Source organism: Elephantulus edwardii, unplaced genomic scaffold, assembly GCF_000299155.1.
Source record: "Elephantulus edwardii isolate Elephantulus edwardi_28Jun2011 unplaced genomic scaffold, EleEdw1.0 scaffold00305, whole genome shotgun sequence".
NCBI lineage: Eukaryota > Metazoa > Chordata > Mammalia > Macroscelidea > Macroscelididae > Elephantulus > Elephantulus edwardii.
The window spans coordinates 2,618,880-2,625,150 of NW_006400055.1; positions in this window are offsets into that span (position 1 = coordinate 2,618,880).

The following is a 6,271-nucleotide window of genomic DNA, read 5'->3' on the forward strand; positions in this document are numbered from 1 at the left end:
GTTGATGCCTTTTCTACCAATCCTGATGACACATTCCACCTCGTACAGTCCAGTGTCTCGGATGATCTGTTCTGCATACAGATTGAAAAGGTATGGAGACAGAATATATCCCTGACAGACTCCCTTCTTGATTTTGAATCATGTACTGCCCCCTTGCTCTGTTCTGATGACTGCCTCTTGGTCCAAGTATAGGTTTCTCATTAGCACAATCAAGTGTTCTGGGTTTCCCATTCTTCTCAGAGTCAGCCATAACTTGTTGTGATCCACAGAGTTAAAAAGCCTTTGCATAGTCAATAAAGCACAGGTAGACATTCTTCTGGTATTCTTTGCTTTCTGCCAAGATCCATCTAACATTAGCTATAATGTCCCTAGTGCCACGACCTCTTCTAAATCCAGCCTGCATTACCAAATATTCCCCACCCCCACCCCAGTTTGTGGTTTCTCTTTTTACCCTTTTGGAGAAGTTTTATGTGTATAGGGATCTGAATCTTAGAAGGTCCCATTCATCTATTTTATCCTCTTCTGGTTGTAGGTTTTACAGGATGCTTGGAAGACTGTTTATGTTGTTGATTAGGATGTCTAGGGTTTCTCCAAGCTTTTTTCTCTGATGAAGTTCATAGTCCTTGGTTTTAGTCCTAGGTCCTTGATCCACTTTGAGTTGGTTTTTGTGTATGGTGTGAGGTGTGGGTCTTGCTTGAGTTTTCTGTAGATAGTTTTCCAATTTTGCCAACACCATTTGTCAAAAAGGCTGTTGTTTCTCCACTTAACTGATTTCATCTTTTTGTAAAAAATCAGTTGACCAAAGGTAGATGGGCTGAGTTCTGGGTTCTCAATTTTATTCCATTGAATCTAGGTGTCTGTAATTGAACCAGTACCAAACTGTCTTTTTTTTTAAAAAAATCTTTAAATTATTACTAATTTTAATGAAAATTTACGGAGACTTTGACTTTCCATTCATTGATTGTTGTACTTTTATCCCTGCCCACTGCTCCCCCTAGTTCACTTTTCTCTTTGAAAAGTAAAAGAAAAATTCTTTAATTGTTATACAATCCCTCCCCCCAAGTCCACTCCACATGCAGCCTTCATTCTGGACTCCTGTCCTGACAAAAACACCTTATATCCCTTCTAAACAGTTCTTTCCATCATCTTTTTCAATGCCGTATGTAATTTATCCCATCTTTCTCAGTCTCCTCCTAAGCCCATTGTCAGTCTCGTTTTATAACAGTGGCACTATGCAGTAGTTGTCCTTTTGTGACTCAGATATCTCACTCAGCATAAAGTCCTCCAGGGCCCCCCATCTTGTATAATATTTTATTATTTCTTTGGTTTTCAATGCAGCGTAGTATTCCATTGTATGAATAGACCACAGATTCTCTATCCATTTGTCTGTTGATGGGCACTTAGGTTGTTTCTGTCATTGTACCAGTGCTGTCTTGACCACTACAGCAGTGTAGTAGGATTTGAAATCAGGGAGTGAGATATTGCCTACCTCCTTTCTCTTCTTAAGGAGTGCTTTGAGTATTCAGGATCTTTTTCCATTTTAAATGAAATTGGAGATTGCCTTTTCCATCTATTGAAGAATGGGATTGGTATTTGTATTGGGATTTCATTGAACATGTAAACTGCCTTTGGTAGTATTGTCATTTTCAGAATATTGAGTCTCCCTATCCATGAGTAAGGAATATTCTTTCATTTCTCCAGATCCCTTTTTGTTTCTTGTAGTAATGTTCTGGAATTTTCTTTGAATAGATCCTTTGTGCTTCTGGTTAGAAGTACCATACTGTCTTGACCACCATGGCAGTGTAGTAGGATTTGAAATCAGGGAGTAAGATGCCTCCTACCTTGTTTCTCTTTTTAAGGAGTGCTTTGCTTATTCGGTGTCTCATGAATAAAACTACCTTTGAGAACAGGAACTAGGCAATAATGCCCACTATCACCTCTCCTATTCAATATTGTATTGGAAGTCTTAGAGCAATAAGACAAGAGAAGGGAATAAGATATATCCAAATGGCAAAGAGGAGGTAAAATTATCTCTAAATGCAGATGATATGACAGCATACTTCGAAAATCCTAACGACTCAGAAAGAAAACCACCGGACATAGTTGACCAATTCAGAAAAGTTGCAGGACACAAGATCAATATACAAAAATCAATTGGATTTTTCTAAGGTGACAAAGAAAATACAGAAGTGGAGCTAAGAAAAACAATATCCATCACAATAGCTAATCACAAGATTGAATATGTGGGAGTAAATAACACAAAGGACCTATTAAAAGAAAATTACAAAACATTACAAGAAACAAAAAGAGACCTGGAGAAATGGAAGAATATACCTTGCTAATGGATAGGAAGACTTAATATTGTGAAAATGACAATTCTACCAAAGGCAATTTACACATTCAATGGAACTCCAATACAAACAGCAATTGCATTCTTAAACGAGATGGTAAAAGCAATTTCCATCTTGTGTAACAATGTGTAACAATGAATTAATGGAAATTAAAAAAAGAAAGAAAGAATGTATTCAAACCTGTTAACACCAAATAATATACATATTTTCTAAAAAAATATTAGTAGAAATTAAAATCATAGGTAGAATCTGGGAAGACTGCAGCTACATTATGGATATTGTCGTGAAACAAAAATGTATGAATGGAATGAATGAAAACCCAAAATCTCTGTAAATGTTCATTAAAACTAATAAAATTTAATAATAAAAAAACCAAAAGAAAAAACAAAGAAAAAAATGTATGAATGGTTGCTTTGTCAAATCACAATAAAAGGAAAAAAGGAGGAAGCATAAACCAAAACCCCCCAAAATGTAAATTTTTCCTAAATTAATTGCTCCCCTTAACTGAGTTTACTAATAATTTTAAAATTCTTTTACTTTTGTTTTTGTTATTGTCAGGTTTTGTTTTGCTTATTAATAAAGGAGATAGTGTGTGTTTTCTTGGTAATAAAAGTCAGAAGTACTTAAAAAATATTTAATCTTTTTTTATATTCTGTGTCAGAAAGTTTCATCAGACTTTTTGGCTTCAGGAAATCCATTGGTATTGTGTCACTTCTTTGGGGTTACATCTTGCTTTTGGCATGTGTAGTGGGGTGAAGTAGCCTGCTTCCTACATGACATTGCTGTGATAGAGCTTTTCGTGTCTGAGGCAATAGCAGTTTCTTGTTCTGAAGTCACTGCTCCAGAAGAGGATGAGACAGCAACCCTGCCTGGGTTTCTCTCAGTTCGATAGAGAAAAGGCCTGTGGAAGCAGTTTCCTCTGTCAGACAACTCCCACAGCTAGGATATCCCAAGGTACTTTGAGCTAAAGGCAGTTGATGTACTGGACGTGAGGAGATGCAAGGTGGAGCACAGAGACCTGATTGGAAAACCAGGAAGCCTTGGTTTCCCCTGCAAGAATAAGCTACAGCTGTCTCACTCCCTTCTGATTGAGCTTAAGGGGTCTCATGTGATCTAGCCATATAGCTTGACTCCTCAACAAAGTACTTCATTCAAGTTCCAGTATGGCTCCCGGTGTGCATCAGGAGCAGTATTCTGAGTATGGGCTGGAAGTCTTGGAACAAGAATTCTGGGTGCAGACCTGCGACAACGGGACTGGAGCTCTGGGATCACACTTAATCAGAATCCAGCTTTCCTTCTCGCCCCAGTGTTTTGCTCCCCATCATGTGCATCAGCAGCTCCCTAGCATGTACATGATGTCAGCAAACAACTTCCCAGCATGTGTGTGGCATCAGCAAGCAGCTCCCTAGTGCATGCCAACAATTGTTTTTGACTTCTCTCACTCAAACTCTGTCTGGCTAGCTGCTGCACCTCACTGCAGGTCTTCCTCCAATTTCTGATGCCACATTTCTCCTCATGTAGCCCAGCATTCCAAATAATCTATTCTGCATATAGAGTGAAAAGGTATGGAGATAAGACACATCCCTGGTGTACACCTTTCCCAATTTTGAACCATGCAGTGTTTCCTTGTTCTATTCTAATGACTGCCTCCCAATCCAAGTACAGGTTTCTCATAAGTACAATCAAGTGTTCTGGGATTCCCATTCTTCTCGGAGTCAGCCATAGTTTGTTGCGATCCAGACGGACATTCCTCTGGTGTTCTCTGCTCTTAGACAAGATGGAATACAGAACAAATTAAATAGAAGATAGAATTGTCACCACTGATCTGCTTTTTTTAAAAAAAGCAGAAACAAAAAGGAAGGCAAAAGAAGAAAACATAAGAATAATGTGGGAAAGCACCAAGAGAAATAATATGTGCATAATCAGAATCCCAGAATAGGAAGAAGTAAGTAAAGGCACTGAAAAAGTTGTGGAAGAATTACTAGAAGAAAATTTCCCAGGCATAATGAAGAAGGAGAGAACATATATTCAAGAAACTGAGCGAATACCATATAGAATAGACCCATGAGAAAAACAGCAAGACATATCATTGTCAACTCTGCCAGAAGCAAAGATAAGGAGAGAATTCTGAAAGTAGCAAGGGAGAAACAAAGAGTAACCTATGTTGTTGTTATGTGCCATCGAGTCACTTGTGACTCATAGCGACCCTATGTACAACAGCCCTAAACTCTGCTCTGTCCTGTGCCAATCGCACTGTCTCTGACATTCTCATCCCGATAACTGCAGTCACTGAATCAATCTACCTCAGAGAGGGCCTTCCACTCCTGCGCTGTCCTTCCACCCTACCAAGCATGATGTCCCTCTCCAAGGACCGGTCCCTCCTTACAACATGACCAAAGTATGTCAGATGAAGCCTCAGAGTCCTTGCCTCCAAGGAGCTGCCCGGTTTAACCCTCTCCAGGAAACACAACTGAAAACTGAAGATAAAGAAAGACTAAAAAATCAAAGGGTGCGAGAACTATCCTAAGCAAATGGCAAAATGAAAAAAAGCAGGAATGGGGATATTAATTTCCGATAAAATAGATTTCAATGCAAAAGGCATCATAAGGGACAAGGAAGGTCACTACATAATGATTAAGGGTTCAATAAAACAAGAAGATATAATAATAATAAATAGCTATGCACCAAATGAAAGACCCTAATATATTAAAACAAACATTAACAAAACTGAAGAAGGAAATCAACAACATTACTATAGTACTTGGAGACTTCGATACACCACTCTCAAGAAAAGATAGAACTACCAGAAAGAAATTCAACAAAGATGCTGAAGAATGAAAGCACTAAATAAATTAACTTGATTTCATAGGTATTTATAGGCTAATGCACCCTCCTCCCCCCAAAAAAGCACAGTATACCTTCTTCTCCAATGTGCATGGAACATTCTCCAGAATAGATCACATTTTAGGACACAGGCAAGCATCAATAAATTCAAAAGCATAGAAATAATACAAAGCATCTTCTCAGATCACAATTCTACAAAATTACAAATGAATAACAAGAGGATAAAGAAGAAAAAACCATACATTTGGAAGCTGAACAATATCTTGCTTGAACATGAGTGGGTACTAGAAGAAATAAAAAATGAAATTAAAAAGTTCATTGAAACAAATGACAATGAAAACGCCACTTACTAAAACCTCAATGAAACAGCCAAAGCAGTAATTAGAGGTCAATTTATAGCAATAAGCAAACACATTAAAAAACAAGAAAAAAAATAACCATTGACTCTCTAACCCAACCTCTCCAACAAATTGTAAAAGAACAGCAAGAAAACCCCACACTCTTAAAAAACCTGAAATTATAAAAATTGATGCAGGAACTTTGGGACTGGCCAAGGTACCGTGCACAGACGCAGTGGATGGTGGGAGTTGACTTGAATTGGGACACACCCCTGCAGCTCTGACCCACGACCCCCATCTTCAGGTATCGCATTGCTCCCCCCCGACCCAGCTCGGGGCCCCCTCGCCAGATCTGACCCAACCCAGCTCACGACGCCCCCGCCAGCTCTGAACTTTGGGACTGGCCAAGGTGCCGGGCACAGATGCAGTGGACGGTGGGAGTGGACTTGAATTGGGCCTTTGGCCCTCAGGCCAAGACTTAAAGAAAAGGGGGGGGGACCCAACAAAAACAAAAATGAAACAAAAAAACACACAAAAGAACAAAAAAATATAGAGCAAATTTATAGCATTTTTCAACATCACTTGAAAAAGTTGTCCAATATTGAAGATTTAGTTTCTTTAGACTACAAACTGCTGTTTGGCCCTACCACATTGGTCCCATCAACCTAAGCAAAGGAAGGTACTGGACATCTTTATAGAGAAGTAGTGACATCAAACCAAGAACCAACTAACACCTTC